The sequence below is a fragment of the Prionailurus viverrinus genome, chromosome B2 (assembly GCF_022837055.1).
Source record: "Prionailurus viverrinus isolate Anna chromosome B2, UM_Priviv_1.0, whole genome shotgun sequence".
NCBI lineage: Eukaryota > Metazoa > Chordata > Mammalia > Carnivora > Felidae > Prionailurus > Prionailurus viverrinus.
In genome coordinates this window covers 15,597,280-15,617,426 of record NC_062565.1, presented here as the reverse complement: position 1 = coordinate 15,617,426, position 20,147 = coordinate 15,597,280, and the positions used below count along the sequence as shown (strand labels likewise).

At 44.6% G+C, this 20,147-nt stretch overlaps 1 protein-coding gene across 2 annotated transcripts in view; it reads left to right on the top strand.

The window, feature by feature from the left end:
• The window catches only part of PHACTR1 (phosphatase and actin regulator 1), a 307,440-nt gene that overhangs the window by 33,559 nt on the left and 253,734 nt on the right, over positions 1 to 20,147 (top strand). The window lies entirely within an intron of this gene.

The following is a 20,147-nucleotide window of genomic DNA, read 5'->3' as shown; positions in this document are numbered from 1 at the left end:
AGCCAAGAAATAGAAACAACCTAAGTGTCCTTTGAAAGATGAATGAATAAAGAAGATGTGATATATGTATGTGTGTATTACATACACACAAAGGAGTATTATGCATCCATAAAAAAGAATGCAATCTTGCCATTTGCAGCAACAGGGATGGACCTCTAGGGCATTATGCCCGGTGAAATAAGTCAGAGAAAGGCAAATACTGTATGATCTCTCTTACGTGTGGCTCTAAAAAACAAATAAAAAACGAAGGTCACAGATCCAGAGGACAGATTAGTGGTTGTCCAAGCTGGGAGTGGGAGAAATGGGTGAACTGTATTTAGTTTTGGTTTTAGTCTAAATAAATTGAGTTGGAAAAGAAAAGAGTATATCAAAGAAGAATGAGTGAAAACAATGTCCCGTGTTGCTGATTACAGACATTATCTTAAAGGTATTTTTTCTCTCTTGTAATTACTTTGAGTTCAACTCCGTCCCAAGTCTTCAAATTCAATGGCACAGGTGTCCTTCAGGAGGGGTTGGGACTCTGCCTGATGGATCTAAACATGTGCCCAGCCCAGGAGGTGGAGAAAATGAAGGAAGGGTCAGCCAGGTGGGCTGGTTGATACACGATAACATGTCTAAGCTGCAGCAGCATTTAGTGACCCTGGACCAACCTTCTGAGCATAAAAGCCACCTGTCCCTTCTTTATGTCCACCTTCAAAATTAAAAAAAAAAAAATCTGTCCGCAGAATGCTTTCTGAGAACCAGCAGTACAGAAAAGTAGTCTTCTGTCACTTTTCTGATTTTATTAAAGTATTCCTTCTGCTCTTTGGTTTATTCTCTGACACAGTTCTGTTTCTGTATCTTTTTCTTCCTCTAAAAAAAAAATTACACAAAAAACTGTAACTGAAGAACTCAAACTACCTCATCAGCATTTTGTTGCCATATGGCGGTGGCTGGCCTCAGAGGAATAAGCTTGAGACTTGGATGGGTGATGGGGCACATTATCCAGAGTGGCCAGCACACTACGGTGAGCACCGAGAAGGAAATAGACTTAGTTTAATTAAACTATCATGTTGGGGCTGGGGGAGGGGAATCGCGTGAACAGTATTTTCTTTTTTAAAAAATTTTTTTTAATGTTTCTTTACTTTTGAGACACACACACACACACACACACACACACAGAGCATGAGCAGGGGAGGGGTCAGAGAGAGAGGGAGACAGAGAATCAGAAGCAGTCTCCAGGCTCTGAGCTGTCAGCACAGAGCCCAACGCGGGGCTCGAACTCACAAACTGTGAGGTCATGACCTGAGCCGAAGTCAGACGCTTCACTGACTGAGCCACCCAGGCTCCCGGTGAACAGTATTTTCTGAACACACCTCATTTAAAGCTTGCTCAGGATCTCGGATAATGCAAATATCAAGCACTCAGTATGACAAACCTTGTAAATTTCAAACCACAATGTAAGGGTTTCCTCAGTTGTGGCACTGATGTAACTGTGTCAGCGTGTGTGTGTGTGTGCATTTTACTAATTTAGTATCTGCTAAATTAACATATCCTGTTATGTGTTATATGTTTCACTGTTCTATGTTACAGTGATTCACCAATTCTACACACTGCTCAGTGTTCATAGTGTAGCAGGATTCTCGCACAGAGTAGTGACACCGAGACTTTTTTTTTTTTCCCAGGAAGCAGCTTTATTCCTGCTGGCACTGCTCAGTTGGGTTTGTACCCAAAGAACTGAGCCCCGAACGCCTCATGGCTTAGTTTTTTATTTTTTTACTCTTTTGAATCCTACATATGGTCACACACAAATATGTAGTCTGATTAAGTGATCTCATGTTACAAGGTCGTGAGGGATGTTGTCACGTACGTGTATAACCAGGTTGCCTTGAGGTTTTTTTGTTTCTTTCCTTAGGGAGGGGACCTTACCACATTAGCAAATAAGTGTACTTTTAATCCCCATCACCTACTTCATCCATCGCCTCCCTCCACCTCCCCTCTGGCAACCACCACTTTGTTCTCTGTATTGAAGAATCTGTTTTGCTGTTTGTCTTTTTGTTTGTCTGCGCATTTGTTTTGTTTCTTAAATTCTACGTATGAGCTATTTCTTATACATCCAAAATCTGCTGGTGACACACACGTTGTTATTTACCTTGTCCAGAAGGTCAGCAGCTGGCTTAAAGTAAAGTAAGGAAAAGGATTTAAAGTAAGGAAAAGGATGAGTCCTAGGTTAATACAACACGAGGCTTTTCTTCCGTCTGTCTCCCTCCTCCCAATTCCCCATGTGAATCCATCCCCCAGTGATAGATGTTGAGGGACAAATCAGAGAGCCTTCCTCTTGCACTGTAAGCACCTTGCAAATGAAGCCTCCCCGTATTTTTAAGAAACTGAAGATCTAGAAAGATGCTAATTAAATTGTCAGGAAGCTTTTTGCTTCTCATTTCAGTGCACTGCATAACTAGGTAGCCAGACGCTGGATATAGCATTGGAGTGCTATTCTTGGCTGCTCGTATACTTTTAATTATTTAATTTAAGCTATGTCTCAAACAGGGAAGAAAAAAACTAGTTGCAGACCCGGTCAGATCAGTCAGGCACCACAGAAATCTTCAAGTGTCTCTCTCCAATCCTTCTTATTCTCTGACACATCTCCTATCTGTGTCTTGGAAGACCTCTACATCATGCTGCAAATGACAAGTCGTAGGGAACTTTTTAGTAGATGTCAGGCGCCCATATATTAAAGCCTCCATCCGTCCATCCATCCATCCATCCATCTGTCCATCCATCCATCCGTCCGTCCATCCATCCATCCATCCATCCATCCATCCATCCATCCGTCCACCTATCTGTCCATCCATCCATCCGTCCATCCATCCATCCATCCATCCATCCATTCGTCCATCCGTCCACCTATCCGTCCATCCAATATTTACCGAGCTCCTGTTTACCAAGTGCCAGGACTATGTTAGAAGCTGGGGGAGCAGAGCAGAGTGGAATGATGGATAGTAAACTGTGGTTCTTGCCTTAGCAATGCTTATGGATAGTGAGGGAGGCAAACATACAGAGATGCAATGAGAAGGACTTTCAGCAGTATAGGCAATGGAACTGACATTCCATTGGCCTGGACTGGATAGACACCATTGACACTGAAGGCTGGAGTTGCAATGCCCAATTCAGGGACAAGAAATGTGGCCTGCTTAAGGAAGGTTCCTCAAGGGTCTTCCACACTTAAACCTGGAAATACAATAATAAAAACAAAAGTATCTTTTTTGCCTCTAAGGACAGGGAAGTAGTGAGAAGTCCTAAGCTCTGGGGATCTGGGTAGAGGCAGGAATGCCCTTGGGATAAATCAAAACTGCAAGCCTATCCCACTCTTTCTGTGGGATTTGAATGTATGCTACTGATAAGATTTGGGAATCCCAGTGCTAAAAGTGAACATAATTTTTTTTCCCCCTGGGCCATTGGAATCCCTGGGATACTGACAGACACAAATGAAAAATCACTCTACAGGGAATGAAAAACCATCCTGCTGAGCATAATTTTGCATGAAAAACTCAAGGTCTCATGAAGAAATAGATCACAATAAGGAGAGTCAGCAGATGCCATAAAGGAAGAATTACAAATAGGAGAAAAATCTAAAGATTATAACATACAGATGCTTACAATAAGAAAATTAAAGAACGGAAACCATCATGAAAGAATAGGTAGCTATGAAAAACAAATGAAAGACCGACTAGAGAAGGAGATACAACATCTAGAAATGAAAAACTATAGTCTTTGAAACTAAACTCTTACATGGTTGGATTAAAAAGCAGAGTGGACACAGCTGAAGAGAGAATCAACCTAAGGAAGTTATTCACAATGAAGCCTAGGGAAATAATAAGAAGAAAAATCAGCTGTATTGAGAGATACATAAAATAATGACAATTAGGATACCTAGGACTTGTAAGTAGGAAAGAACTCAACAGAGCTAACCCATGGAAAAAGAAGGGAAATCTAGAAATAAGAGAACTGAATGGGAAGGAAAGCCGAGATACCATCAAAGGCTCAAAAGCAAACAAAGCAAAAGCTAGTGTCTTGAGAATAGTAATAAAATAGTCAAATTTCTGGCAAGATTCATTGAGAACAAAACGAAAGGCAGAACATAAGGGGAACACAGTTAACAGATAATTGTCAAACATCTTAAGGGAATATTATGATCAAGTTGATGCAAGTAAATTTGAAAACCTGGACAAGATGGTGAATTTTTCTAGACAAACTATGAATTACCAATACTGACCAATAGAAAAGCGAAATCTCTACAATTTCTAAAGAAATTGAATCCACGTTTTAAAAAGATCTGCTAACCAGAAATAATTAGTAGGAGAAGGTTTGCTGGTGAGTTTTGATGAACATTCAAGAGGGCTTATCTTAAGTTATATAAGCACTTCTAGAGAATAAAGATGTAACCTCCATCTTATACAAACTATTCAAGGAAATAGAGAAAGAAGGAATACAACCCTGGACAAGGACCATATAAGAAAGAAGTTTTATTGGGGTGCCTGGGTGGCTCAGTGGGTTAAGCATTGGACTTTGGCTCTGCTCCTGATCTCACGGTGAGTTCCTGGAGCCTGCTTCAGATTCTGTGTCTCCCTCTCACTCTGCCCCTCTCCTGTTCATGCTCTCTTTCCCTCTTTAAAAAGTAAACAAACAAAAATCTTAGAAAAGAAATTCTATTAACCAATGTAATGTATGAATATATATGCAAAAATACTAAATATTGGAAAACAAAGCCAGCAAGCGATTTAGAAGCAAGATACCAAGGCCAGTTAGAATCATTCCAAGAATGTAAGGTTGGTTTAATCTAGAAATTCTATTTAGGATTTCACCGCATAATACATCAAAGAAAAAGAAAACAATGATTATCTCAATAGATACATAAAAACCATTCAATGGAGCACCTGGGTGGCTCAGTTGGTTAAGCAGCCGACTTCAGCTCAGGCCATGATCTCCCCCATCTGTGGGTTCGAGCCCCGGGTCGGGCTCTGTGCTGGCAGCTCGGAGCCTGGAGCCTGCTTTGGATTCTGGGTCTCCCTCTTTCTCTGTCCCTCCCCTGCTTGCTTTTTGTCTCTCTCTCAAAAATAATAAACATAAAAAAAAGAACATTCAATATAACTCAATACACTAGAACATGACAAAATACCTTTATAATCGAGGAAAGAAGGTGCTGTGAAATCAACAGTACTCAGGAAGAAAATGTCTCTATAGTGAAAAAAAATAAAGTGGGATTTCTAGCTCACATCATGTATAAAGACAAATTCCAGATGCATTAATGACCTAAATACGTAAAGCAAAGCTTTAAACCTATTAAAAGAGAGCATAAGGGACATTTGTATGACTTCATCGTAGGAAAGAATTTCTTTAAACGTCCAAAAGCAGAGCACAACATCAACGGCTGCTAAAAATGGACAAAAATATGAGCAAGCAGTTTGCAGAGGAAACCCAAAAGCTAACAGGTAATCAGGATATAGCCAGGAAATCACACCCAGCATACTGAAAAGCACAACGTTGGTAATACCACGAAGGGGTGGTGAGGCGGAAAAGGAAACTGGTTGACGGAATGATAATTGTTACAATCACTCCGAAAGCTGTCAATGTCAAGTGTAGCTAAAGATGTGCGTGTACTATGACACAGGGCTATTGGAGGTTTGTATTCCTTTGAGAAACTATTGCACAGCAGTACAAAAGACAGCTTTATCTATCAGCATGCTCACTGAAGAATTGTTTGTAATTATCCGAAACTTAGATACCAACTAACTAGTCCCCCATGAGGGAATTCATAAATGAATTGTAACATAGTCCTATATCGGAATACTGATACAGCAGGAAATACGAATGGACTCGATATATATGAAATCAACATGCAATAATCTTAAAACATAATATTGACTTACATGTAGACTGTTCAAAAATGATTCGTAAAATGTGATACCACTGTGTCTACTTGAAACCCACAAAGCTTGCCAACACGTACACATATGGTAAAAATATAAAAATATAGATGGGATGTACATACATCAACTTCAGGAGAGCAGTTGCCTCTGCAGAAGGGGGGAGGATTGGTTGGTCTTTCGCCTTCGTATCCTTTTCAAAGCAAGAAAACAACTAGAACCCATGTTAACATTTTTCAACCGGATTAACACACACATGAATAGTATTCCCTGTCTTTTTCTCTATCACTGAAATATAAATAAAAATATTTTCAGGATGTTAACAAGAAATGTCCAGTTAGCAGTAGGCTCCAGGATGGCTCTGAGAACGGACAGCAGGTAGCTGTGTCTGCCCAAGTGTGCTAAGGGATCCTTCCCAAATGGCCCTCTGCAGGCTGTGATATGAACAAGAAAGAGACTCCTGGGAGAGGGAAGGGAAGTGGGTGTCACCTGGAGTAACCAGGAAGTGGCAGGAGATCTGCAAGGTAGTGGGAGTTGTGGCTGCAGAGGACGATTTGGTCTATCTTTGCTGTAGGTCAAGATTTGCTGTCTTAGCAAAGTTCAGCTCTCCCCCGAAAGCTCTTACTTCTGTTTAGACCGTCCTTTCCCTCTTCCAACACATTTCCCTCTTCTTTTTATGTTTCTTTTCTCCTGAGCCTTCTTCCAGGGGTAGACATGTAACAACTATTAAGTCAAGGATTGCATTGTTGAAAGACCTTAGCAATCATCTACTAGCCCGACCCCCTCATTTCATCTACCAAAGAACGTATGGCTCTCTTTGAGGGCAAACCATCCTGAAAGTTTTTACCTTTGCAACTCAAGTCAACTCAGTTGGCTTTCTGGGGGGATTGATTCCTAGAAAAGATTTATGAAGGAATCAGGGGAAAGTCTGTGTCCAGAGACAGTTCATTGTTCACTGGTAGAAAATTTCATGAAAGTAACACGGTGATATATACCTATGGGTGTGTAGTATGTTATACATTATTTTGATGGGTTTTTTTTACTAATTTTTTGTGAATGTTTATTTTTGACAGAGAGAGTCAGAGTGTGAGTGGTGGAGGGGCAGAGAGAGAGACAGGGAGACACAGAATCTGAAGCAGGCTCCAGGCTCTGAGCTGTCAGCACAGAGCCCGACGCGGGGCTCGAACTCACAAACCGCGAGATCATGACCTAGGCCGAAGTCAGACGCTCAACTGACTGAGCCACCCAGGTGCCCTGATGGGTTCTTAATTATAAAAATTACTAAGGGCACCTGGGTGGTTCAGTTGGTTAAGCGGTTGACTCTTGATTTTGGCTCAGGTCATGATTTCACAGTTTGTGAGTTCAACCCCCCACCCCCCCATCCAGCTCCACGCTGACAGTGTGGAGCCTGTTTGGGATTCTACCTCTCTGTCTCCCCACACCCGGTTTGCTCATGCTCTCTCCGTCTCTCTCAAAAATAAAGGCACCTGGGGCGCCTGGGTGGCGCAGTCGGTTAAGCGTCCGACTTCAGCCAGGTCACCATCTCGCGGTCCGTGGGTTCGAGCCCCGCGTCAGGCTCTGGGCTGATGGCTCGGAGCCTGGAGCCTGTTTCCGATTCTGTGTCTCCCTCTCTCTCTGCCCCTCCCCCGCTCATGCTCTGTCTCTCTCTGTCCCAAAAATAAATAAACGTTGAAAAAAAAATTAAAAAAAAATAAAGGCACTTAACAAAAAAGAAGTTGTCTCTTGAATTCAAGTTTTGAAGAGCGAGATGGGGCATCATCTCATCCCACCCCACCCCCTCCACCCCCCAGATCTGGGAATTTTTCTCACAAATGAGCAAAGAATTAAGGTGAAGCCTGCATAAGGCTTGGCCACTGTGTACAGAAGACAGAGCGACATTGATGAGGCAGGAGGATTCAGGTGCAAGTGACAGGGGAGAAACGAGAGACCTGGGAAGGAACAGCAGTCTGCACCAGGAGACGATCAGAAAAGTTCGGGGCCAGACTGTTGAATCTCAGAATATGACTACACATTCCGGGTCAATTTGAGTCCTTCCCCTCCCCCAGCACCACTTGCAACAGCTCAGGCAAACACAACGACGCCTTTCTCCAGGGTTCTCCGTAATGTTCCGAAATACGGTTTCTTGATTCAACTCTACCTCTTAAGAGAAACGCAGCAGGCTGAAACACAGGGTGCCCTCACTTTGGGGAGGGGGTCTCTTGTTTCCGGACTTCTCTTTAACTTCTCACGTTGGTTTGAAACCTCTGTGTTTCCTGAGCCTCCAAGCCATGCTTCAGCCATAGGTAAATCAAAATGTCCAGGAGGAATTCCCCTGGTTTATAAGACCGCTCTCACTGGAGTACTGGTCCAGCTGACCCTGGCAGGCGATCGGCGTGGAGAGCATCAGTCTGGATTTGCCGGTCCAGATCTGTTGACTCCTTCATTCCTGCCTCCAACAATTAGTGATGTAAAGATTTCTGGGCAGCCTCCTCATGTTTTCAAATGTATCCTTATATTTATAACGAACGCCCCCCCCCCAAACTATTTATTTGCATGGAATGGACCCTTTCCTTCTTGGGTTACCGATCTTTTCCCTCTGTTCTACAGTTTTGAGCCAAGGTGGTGTTGGAGAACACAGAAGCACACGGCTCGTCTCCTTTAGCAAACACAGTGTCTCAGGTGAAGCTCCCACCAGTTTCTTCCTTGACCTGGCAGAACGCCAGCATGCTCTACAAAGCATTTTATACGTTTCTGTGCACTCGCATCCTTGGTTGCCAGAATTTATTGGTGGCAAAGCAGCTCGGTTCTCTTTTTCGTTCCAACATTACACGTGGACCTATCTGTGTCCCTCGTTATTTGCATGTTAACAAAACCCGAGGAAAATTCTAAGCAGAGAGCATTTCCTGTGATTTATTGTGTCTCCTGCATTACGCGCATACCTACAAAAGCCGGTAACAGAAACAGAGCCTGTCTCTGTTTAAAAGTATAGCTAAGCTGGAAGCAGTATCAGCTGTCGGTTGGTCATGTGCGGTTGTCAAACACTGAGCTTCGTTTGGCCAATGCCTGCTTCAGGGGTTCACCCTCCGTGAACATAACGGCGGGTAACAGTTCCCAAACTGTGTATCGAGTGTTCTGAACAACTCACGGCTGACTTGATATGCACCATTTAAGAAAAGTGGGGCAGATCCTCGTATAAAACATGCCCTGTGTGGGCTCATGAACACATCAGCAGGGAAGCTTTATGATTAATGCTTGTAATTCACATGCACGAATGCCGTCGGGACCCTTGTAACTTTGGCACGTCTGGTTCGGGCTGTGCAACAATGTCTGTGCCTTTCTCTTGCATGCAAAACAGGGGTGTGTCGCTTTTAAGGTAAAGTTGAGATTAGGACTTAGAAGCATGAAGGGCTTCTTCGCCTTAAGGGGACTGACAGGTCTCCCGGAAGCTAGCCTGGGAAGGCATGGCTATTGTCTTGAAATCAAGGGATCTTAACCCGGGCTCCAGGTCTGCCCTGACAGATCACCAATTTGGGAAAAGAGAGAGAGTCTGGAAGAGGACTTCACATAGTTAAAATTTGGGGCCAGATTTGCTTTAAATAATTTCTGTTCATCGTGTTTGGTGGTAGAGAAAAACACGTCGATTCGATGTGTATGGACTCTGAATGTTTCCTTCATTTTTTATCGTAACTCCCAGGTTTTCTAAGAGTTGCTCACTTTTGTCAAGGGTTCAGTAAGTCTGTTGTTTTTTTTTTTGTTTTTGTTTATTTTTTACTTGCTGAGTTTCAAGGAAAAAAGGGTATGTCTTACAATGTTTTACAAATTACAAGATCGGGGAATGAGAGAATGTTCATTTTGGTACTTTTTTTTTTTAATCCATGTAATGGGAAAATAGATTTCCTTCCAGTGTACATGGGCAGATCCTGATGAAGATCATAGGCTTGCCCTTCATCTTTAAGAAGCCCTCCAGGAGTTTCTTCCTTCCTGGGTTGGCGTAGAAAGATATTTTTACCTTCACTATAGCTTCTTTCCTTTGGGTACGTTTCTGGCCGGGAGCACAATACGGTGGAGAAGGGCTGTGTCTGGATGGTGTGTGACTGGCCGTCCTGTGCGTCTGGGCTCTGCCCCGTTCACGTGATACGACTTTGTGCACCTTCTCTCATGTCCCTGGCTCCTTCCTTGTCAGATGGTGGTTGGGACACCTCAAATCTTGGAATTGCTGTGAGGATTACGTCAGAGTCTTTTTACTTAAAAATAGAAAACATATGGAAAATATATGGTATTATATAACGTTTAGTTTAATTTTTTTTGCATGTTTATTTGCATTAGAGAGAGAAAGAGAGAGAGAGAGAGTGCATGAGTGGGGGAGAGAAAGAGAGAGAGAGACAGAGACAGAATCTGAAGCAGGCTCCAGGCTCTGAGCTGTCAGCACAGAGCCCGACGCGGGGCTCGAACTCACAAACTTCGAGATCGTGACCTGAGCCGAAGTCGGATGCTTAACCAACTGAGCCACCAGGGGCCCCAACATTTAATTTTAGTATATGATATCTAATATATTTGTTATTGCATCAATATATTTTATAAATAAGTGTATAAATAAAAATATCTAGTATATTTATTAGTAAAGAGCCCAGCAGTTTCACAAACACCCTGGAAGCTCACAAAGTGATGTGTCCCTCCCTGCCTCTCCCCTGCAATGGACTCTTTCCGTGCAGACTCATCATTGTGGCCCTGATTGGGTTTTTAGAGCCCATTCTTATCTAGATACACATGTATATCTACTCATCTACTCTTAAATTCCAACAACACATTCCGTGTGACCTCCTTTTAGACTCTTTGTAACTTTCTTTTTAAATTTTATTTATTTATTTTGAGAAAGAGAAAAAGACAGGGGGAGGAGTAGAGAGAGAGGGAGAGAGAGAAAATCCCAAGCAGGCTATCTACTCTCAGCGCAGAGCCCAACATGGGGCTCTATCTCATGAACCATGAGATCAGGATCTGAGCTGAAATCAAGAGGCAGAAGCTTAACCAATTGAGCCACCCAGGTGCCCCCCTTCTTAGCTTTTTACCGTATCCTTCCAGCACTGTAAATAACATTCCTTTTTCATGTAACACGGCTACAAACTGTTGTTATAATAATTTGTGCAGAAATAATATGTATCACAGAGGAAAGCTCTATTGACCTGTAATGTATAAAACTAAATACAATTCCTCTTCAGCATGGCTTCTCTACTGTAAGGAAAGAAAGAAAGAAAGAAAGAAAGAAAGAAAGAAAGAAAGAAAGAGAAAAGAAAAGAAAGAAAGAAAGAAAGAAAGAAAGAAAAAGAAAAGAAAGAAAAAGAAAGAAACAAAGAAACAAAGAAAAAAAGAAAAGAAAAGGAAACAAAAGGAAAACGATTTTGGAAGCTCACAAGATCACAGGACCCTGGCATGCTGGGAAGAGGGGAACAACTTGGCTTGTTAGAAGCAGAAATATTCCTTTGATCGTTCACTTCACAAGTCTTAGAGCACATCGTAATGTTTTCCTCAGTGAATTAGACCATCTTACTTTCCGTGGAAGAAATGATTTGCCTATCGCACATTTAGACACCTGCAGTACCCATTTAAGATCTCCCCATTGGTGGCTACTCACAGCTACTCACACCGCGGTTATATTTCACGCACAACTGAAGTTCTCACACTGGAGGGGAAAAAGGGGCCAATCTGCATTTCTTGCCAATGTCACGTTATCCGAGTACCTTGTTCCTGCACCTGCTCTGTACAAACACAATTGTGGTTCGGTCCTAACGGCCAATTACCATTAGCTGATCCTGAGTTTTTGTCAGACAGCCCCGAGGGGCTCACCATGCTGTAGATGCAATCTCGGTCCTAAAACAGTAACATCAGTGAGTATCAACCACAGTCTGTTTCAAGACTGAAAAGGCAGGAATCTGCCAATATAGATGATAGATAAGATCTGTGCGTCCTATTTTTACCCCTGATCTCCTTCCCCCCCCAGCAGCTCTGCTCTGCAGGACAGGCAAGGTTTCTATGCCCCGTGCCTGTATCCTGATAACCTTTGTTGGTTGTGTTTCATGATGGCATATGTTTCTGTCCCTGCATAGTGCTGAGGGTCCTCTGAAGGAAAACCACCTTCCTTCTGTGTGTCAGTGGGATGGCTGGGGAAGGAAAAGGATGCTTTGCAGGTTAACACATTTTGGCTCAGGCTTCTAACTGGCAAACTGCTAATTGGGTAACCTGGGAAATTTGTTTAAGCTTCTCACGCTTCGGTTTCCTGAAGCGTAAAATGGAAATAATAGTTCCATTTTATGGTGTTGGTGTGATAACTAAATAAAGTAATAGATAATATACAAATGCACGCACAGATACACATCTCTCACACCCACGTGTCGCTGTTGGAGTAATCTCGATAGGCTAGATTAATCTGCAGTTAAATTGACACCGGGACTTCAGCAGCTTAGAACAGCGCAAGTTCATGTCTCGGAGCGCATGGCCTTTGCGGGTGGACAGGTAGGTTCGGCTCAGTTCATAACACAAAGCAGCAGCTACAGTTCCTCACTGCAGGTTACACTTGGCCACCCGGCTCCAGCCGTTACCCTCGAGGGGATTTAGACGTTTTTGCAATCCCGCCACGTATATGAAGATCGTGAATCAGAAATATTTGGAGACTAATACCCATGCCCACTGTATGTGTCTCACAAAACCGAGTCAGGCCTCTGGATGTTAATTTTCTCATTGACAATACGTTGTGGGGATGCTTCCGAGCCAACTTGTAAAGACATCGCTCTATTTTTAGTGGCATCATGCTTTAAATATACCATAATTTATGCAGCCATCTCCTTATTGGTGGGCTTTTTTATTGTACTGTGATCTATGTACACTTAAGGGCATCTCTGTGGTCAGGTGCTTTTATTCTGTAAGATCACTATCCAGAAGTATCTAAATCGCCAAAATCAACCTGCTTCTAGAAAGAAACATAAGGCTGTGTTCATACGGCTACACATCTCATTTAAAATGGGATTTATGAGGGGCGCCTGGGTGGCTCAGTCGGTTAGGCGTCCGACTTCAGCTCAGGTCATGATCTCACCGTCTGTGAGTTCGAGCCCCGCGTCGGGCTCTGTACTGACAGCCCAGAGCCTGGATCCTGCTTTGGATTCTGTGTCTCCCTCTCTCTCTGCCCCTTCTCTGTTCACTGTGTCTCTCTTTCTCTCCTTCAAAACTAAATAAAACATCAAAAAAAAATTTTTAAAAATAAGATGGGATTTATGACTTGGAGTAAAATGTAAAGAAACAGACTACTTTGGAACAACAGGCTTCTCGCTAATCTTAACCAATTCTCAACCTCTACCTATTCTCCTCTGTTTTCCCCTGGACATGAGCAGAAATACTTGATCTCAAATTTAAAAAAAAATTTTTTTTACATTTATTTATTTTTGAGAGACAGAGTAAGACAGAGTGTGAATGGGGGAGGAGCAGAGAGAGAAGGAGACATAGAATCTGAAACAGGCTCCAGGCTCCGAGCTGTCAGCACAGAGCCCGACACGGGGCTCGAACTCACGGACCGTGAGATCATGACCTGAGCTGAAGTCGGACGCTTCACCGACTGAGCCACCCAGGCGCCCCCCCATCCCAAATTTTAAAGTGTAGACTGAGCGCCTCCATTGGGTATCAGCAATACAGGTTATAAAGATGCTTGACAAAGAAAATCTTGCAGAAAATATCCTACCAGACTGATCTTCGCATCCCACCCACAGAGATGAGATTCACTCTGACCACATGGTGGAGTTCTTTGGACCTGAGAACTAGACGACTCGGGTCCTCTTCCCATCCGCGGGAATGCAGAAAGAGAAAGAAACATCCCCAGATAACACTGCAATTGAGCTATAGGCGTGTGCTCCTGATGGTTGTCCTTCAAATCACCTCTTTTGTCACCTGTTTTGTCTCAATCCTTTCCCTCTTCCCTTCCCATTGGGGTGCTATCTGCTCAGTGTTTGTACAACAGTTTGCACAGAACAACCCCTTAGTAAGCATAATTATCCAAGCCTACAAGGAAAATTGCTTTCTGTTCAGTGTTAGGGGGAAAAAAAGCAAACCCTTAGCTAAAACAAAACAAAACAAAAATCCCAAAAACGCGTGTGCGTGCACACACACACACAGAAACTGCTCACCCCATTTAGATGTCTCAACCGTATTTTTAAGAACTCAAGTTCTAGGGGCGCCTGGGTGGCCCCGTCAGTTGGGCGTCCGACTTCGGCTCGGGTGGCGATCTCATGGTTTGTGGGTTCGAGCCCCGTGTCAGGCTCTGTGCTGACAGCTGGGAGCCTGGAGTCTGCTTCGGATTCTGTGTCTCCCCCTCTCTTCTCTGCTTCTCCCCCACTCGTGCTGCCTCTCTCCATCTCTCAAAAATAAAACATAAACCATTTTTTTTTAAACGACAAGAACTCAAGTTCTAAAACCGGGCACATGAGATTGTTTCTTCAAAGCAGCTGGCCCCTGACTGCTCTTTGGTTCTTCCACCAACAACCTGTCCGATTGGAGTAAGAAATAATAAGGGAAAAGCTAAGGCCAGAAGAACTCTTACTATCGGCTCCAAAACCCATTTTTTGGAAGAACATTGTGGGAGAGACCCTTCTTTCAGGAGAATTAAAGTCTGCCATGGCGCGGCTGCTTTCTAACGTTTATCTACAGGAGTGGCATTCAAAATATCGAATGACTAGACTTCCAAGAGTCAGAACGGATGCTCAACCTGTTAGAACAGATGCCAGCCACAGACAATGCCCTACAGCTGTGCCAGCGCACGGAGCTGAGTATGAGCTGTCCTTATACATCACTGAGTCGCCTGAAGAATTTTCACTGGCCTCCACTCTGCCTGTGTCTCCTTGCTCAGCATACAAATGCATTATGATGAATATAAAAAAGTCTGGAAACTGCATCCCCTTCTTAATGAACGTCTACTCCAATTCCATTCCATACTTCCCTTCCAGCGTCTGTAAAAAAGAACAAAAACCACACACACACACACACACACACACACGGGAACAGCAGTAGTGTGGAACGATTCTGTGTCGGAGACCATGTGGAAGTCATTTTTAACCCTGTTCTTAAATACGTATTTGGTAGATTAGTTTACAGTTCTGGTTTTGTCATCATACACATTTAGATCAAACTAAGAAAAAAAAATAGATGTTTTCCTTAAATTAGAAATGTAACAGGGGCACCTGGGTGGCTCCATCGGTTGAGCGTCTGTCTGACTTCGGCTCATGTCATGATCTCACTTCGGCTTGTGAGTTCGAGCCCCGTGTCGGGCTCTGTGCTGACAGCTCAGAGCCTGGAGCCTGCTTTGGACTCTCTCTCTCTCTCTCTCTCTCTCTCTCTCTCTCTCCCTCTCACTCGCTCTCGCTCGCTCTGCCCCTCCCTTACTCATGCTCTGTGTGTGTGTCTCTCTCTTTCAAGAGTAAGTAAAACATTAAAAAAATCATGTTAAATATATTGTTAATATTTAGGGAGCGGATGAATTTTCGAGGGCCTGTGTCACAATTACCACAAAGTTGGTGGCTTAAAACAACAGATACTTACCTTCTTGCAGTCCTGGAGACCACAAATACAAATTTAAGGTGTGGGCTGGGCCATCTCCCCCCTTCCCGCCCCAGAAGCTCTCTGGAAGATTCCATTTCTCACCTTCTGCCAGCTCCTGGTGACTGTGTCATTTCTTGTGACGACACCACACCAGGCTCTGGTTCTGGTTTCACATCCCCGTCTCGTCTCTTGCCTGTGTCTTCCTCACTGTGTGTGTGTCTTTCAGGAGGGCACTTATCATCTAATTCGGGGCCCACCCAAGTCATCCAAGATGATCTCCTCACTACAAGAGCCTTCACTTAGTTGTCTGCAAAGAACCTTTTCCCAAATGTTCCAGGGATTTGATGTGGATGTATCTTTTGGAAGGCCAGCACTCAACCCACCACAGGGAAGATGGGAACAAGAAAGGAGACAGACAGGGGCGCCTGGCTGGCTCAGTTGGTAGAGCGTGTGACTCTTGATCTCGGAGTTGTAAGTGGGAGCCCCATGTTGGGTATAGAGATTACTTGAAAATAAAATCTTAAAAAAAAAAAAAAAGGAGATAGAATCAGGAAACAAAACAAAACAAAACAAAACAACTAATGGAGAGCCTGAGTGTAAATTGTAGAAAAAAATGGTGAGGAAGGGAAAAAAAAACAAAAACCTGTTAAGTCTTTTTATAGATTAAATCTGTGTAGTAATATTTACCTAAGCATAGCTGTCTTGAATGGTTCCACTGCTTTGCCTTGTGTTGACATTAATATTTGGTATTTCTACTCTGTCTTTCTCATAAGAGCTTAAGCACGCCATGAGCATTGCCAAATATCTACCCTTTGATTTTTTTTAAGTTTATTTATTTATTTTGAGAGAGCGTACGAGTGCACGCTCACGAAAGCAGGGAAGGGGCAGAGAGAAAGGGAGAGAGAGAATCCCAAGCGGGCTCCGCACGGTCAGCACAGAGCCCAGTGCGGGGCTCAAGCTCACGAATTGTGAGCTCATGACTTGAGCCCAAATCAAGGGTCCCAACACTTAACCGACTGAGCCACCCAGGCACCCCTATGCCCTTGGATTTTGACTTCTTTTAAGCCTAATAACTGTTGAGCATTGAAAGTCGGATGGGCAGGGACAGGCGGAAAGCGGAACACAAGCTGAGTTCCGAGTTGATCACAAACCGTTTCTCGCATGGGGCCGTGGGGAATTTTATGGTTTCCGGTTGCCTTCCCATCATCACGACGGTGGTGTCCTCTGGAAAGCCCGATTTTCACACGCTGCCTTGCGGGGTATAACGCTCCCGCCAGGCTAAAGATCATCCTGGACCCCCACCCCATCACCCCTTCTAGCCTGTGACCTTGCACACTCTCCATGTGGCCACCACGTCTGTCACCACCCCTCTGCCCTCAACTCCTTCAGACCGACGTGCTTCACCACTTCCGTCAATTCCACGTTAATCCCTGCAGAATTCCCTTTACACACGGCTCCCACTCCGAGTATTAAACGCATATTTCTCCCTGGCTGCTTCTAGTTCTAAATTTGCGTGTTTCAGCTGGGTGGGTTCTGTAAATCTCGTATGTCCTTTCGTTGGCTGTCTCCTCTCTCCTATTAAATTGTTATTAAAATTTTTTTAATGTTTATTTATTTTTGAGAGAGAGAGGGAAGGAGGGAGGGAGACACAGAATCCGAAGCAGTCTCCAGGCTCTGAGCTGTCTGCACAGAGCCCGACGCGGGGCTCGAACCCACAAAATGTGGTCATGACCCGAGCCGAAGTCGGACGCTCGGCCGGCTGAGCCACCCAGGTGCCGCTTTCCTGTTAAATTTTAGGCTCTGGAAGATCAGGGGTCTTATCTGCTATTTACTTTGAAAATAGTATGTGTATTCAACTGGTAGGCAATTAATGCTGTAACCGGGCTGAAGCCTAGGGGGTGGTTCTCAAACCCTGATGAACTACTGAGTCACGTGGAAGTCTTGCTAACACGCAGGTTCTGGAGCAGAGCTTGAGACGCTGCATTTCTCCCAAGCTCTCAGGTGACCAGGATCTGCCCGTCTAGGAAACTGCACTTTGAGTAGTGAGTCTTAGGGCCCCGAACAAGTTTCAAGCAGGGGATTTACACGTTAAGTGTATCCTGAAGAAGGGATGGGAACAAGACTGCCATGGGGCTAAGTGACACTGAGAGTGACCGCAGGGAAGCCTTCCTCACTTGGATCCTCTGGGTAAAAATCCCACACAGGCTGCATTGAGAATTCCCGTTACAGGTGACATGATGTTCTGCACTGTTCCTTTTTAGTGCTTCCCTCCTTCCTTTTCAAATTAAAATCCCACAGCTCCTGGGCGGCTCAGGCAGTTGAGTGCCCAACTCTTGATTTCGGCTCAGGTCCTGATCCCAAGGTCATGGGGTTGAGCCCCTCGTTGGGCAGCACACTGAGTGTGGAGCCTGCTTGAGACTCTCTCTCTCTCTCTCTCTCTCTCTCTCTCTCTCTCTCTGCCACCCCTCCCTCACTTACACACTCTCCTTCTTTCTCAAAAAAAAAAAAAAACACCTCACAAAAAACCCTCTTTTCAAGAATGCTGTCGGATGACGGTTTTCTTTCATTATCCATACAGGAAGATGATTTTCTTTTTCTTTTTTTTTTTAATTTTTTTTAACGTTTATTTATTTTTGAGACAGAGAGAGACAGAGCATGAATGGGGGAGGGTCAGAGAGAGGGAGACACAGAATCTGAAACAGGCTCCAGGCTCTGAGCTGTCAGCCCAGAGCCCGACGCGGGGCTCAAACTCACGGACCGGGAGATCACGACCTGAGCCGAAGTCGGCCGCCTACCCGACTGAGCCACCCAGGCGCCCCAGGAAGATGATTTTCAATAGCAACAGAGCCGAGCCGTGATTGCAGGGATCATAATTCACAGGTTCGTCTTCTGCGGTGACACAAACCCAGACTCTGTATGCACACCTCTCGGCATCAGGAGCCATAGGGACGTTATAGTAATGGATCAGAGGAAGGCTTCACTGAGGTGGCATTCAGGGTAGAGAAGAGGGTCAAGAAAAGACAACCGGATGTGTGTGTGTATCTGTCCCGCTGCCTGCTGAGGGTCACAGGAAGGACAGTGCCGGGAGCCACTGGGCACAGCCATCTTCTTCCAAGCTCCCGCCAGCATTAAGGTTTATTGCATCCTGGTCCTTTCTCCAGCCACCTTCTATTGTGACAACAGGAGACAGTGCCTTCGCGGCCTCCCGGTTGAGCCCGAGACACTGTAAGTCCCACATCTTCTAAGACCAGCGTGGTCGCCTAGAATTTGCAGCGATGATGGAAATGTTTTACCCTCTGCCCGGACGGATTCAGTAGCTACTAGGCACATGGGACTACCGGGCACGTGAACTGCGGCTGGGCCAACTGAAGGACTGAATTTTAGTTTTGTTTAATTTTAATCAACTTAAGTATAAATAGCCACCGGTGGCCAGTTAGAAGCTGCAAGTTCAAGAAAGGGAGGTGAAGGAGATGAATCCCCAGCCAAGGCTATGGCACTCAGAGGTATACCTTTGTCTTTTTGAGTTGAATAAAGGGCCCCCGTAACGGTGGGGCATCGTTTTTAATATTGGAGCCCAAGCTGGCGGTCGCGGCCGTGTTCTCTGTGCTCTACCACTTGGCCAATTAAAAGAGAGACCCCCGGAGCCTGTAGGTCTGGTTTAGTGTTCCGTGAGTGCATAAAGGATTGCAGCGGGCTTAGCTGTTTTAGTAGGACCGTATGGGGTTAACGCAGGTCTCTTGGTCCGTGAGGCATTGAGTAAGGTGGGAAAAACATGCAATTTTAAAAAGCCGTTGAAGAAGAGACGCGTCCTTTTTTTCCCAGAAGGTAGTTAAGAGGTGATACAGTTTAGGGGAGGGATCTGAGGATTTGGAAAAGAGAATAACAAAGGTTTGCCCGTAACACAACGCAATGCATTCTGTCGTATGCCCCCACTGATATAACAGAGGGGTCTTTTGCTATGAATTATAATGAGCCAGGGACTGAGTGGTAGGAATCGGACACTGAGCGGATACAGTGAGATTTTCCCGTGGCTGGTTCTTGGCTGGTAATCTAGGTGAGAAGAGAAGGGTCCCTGAAGGCCCCAGGGGACCCCAGGAGAGACTAGCTGTCTACTTCAAGAGCCTGCAACTCCAACACGTGAATTCCACGTGAGTCTCTGGCACCTACTTCTCCAGCAGGCTGTGGCACCGCTTGACGTCCCAAACTACGTCATGAAGAAGAAACTGCTGACTTGGGCGGAACATTTTGCAGATGAGCAGCAATGTCAATGAGGGAGTGGTGGCATTGCAATGATCAGACGCTTATTAGAACGCGGGAATTTGATATCCCCAGTGGACTGTTGGCATTTTTATGTGGGAGGGGAACCATCACGTGTGGAACTGGCCCAGTTGGAGGAGAGGCTAGCAGTGACTCGCCTTTGGAGGGGTGTCAGTCACAGGCTATTATGAAATTAACTTTGGGGAAAGTTCCTAGAAACCGCTAGTGGTGATAATACCTCCTTTGATAGTATTTCAGTGGCCTGGGGGAAAAAAGGGGTTAAGGTCGTGGTTCACAAGGAAGGAGGTTTAATAGGAAGCCGGAGCCCCCAGCCTGGGAGCTAGACCCCCTGGCTCTAAGCACCTGTTTCACCATTCATGCTTTGCATCAAGGTCACAGAGGGGAGCTTGT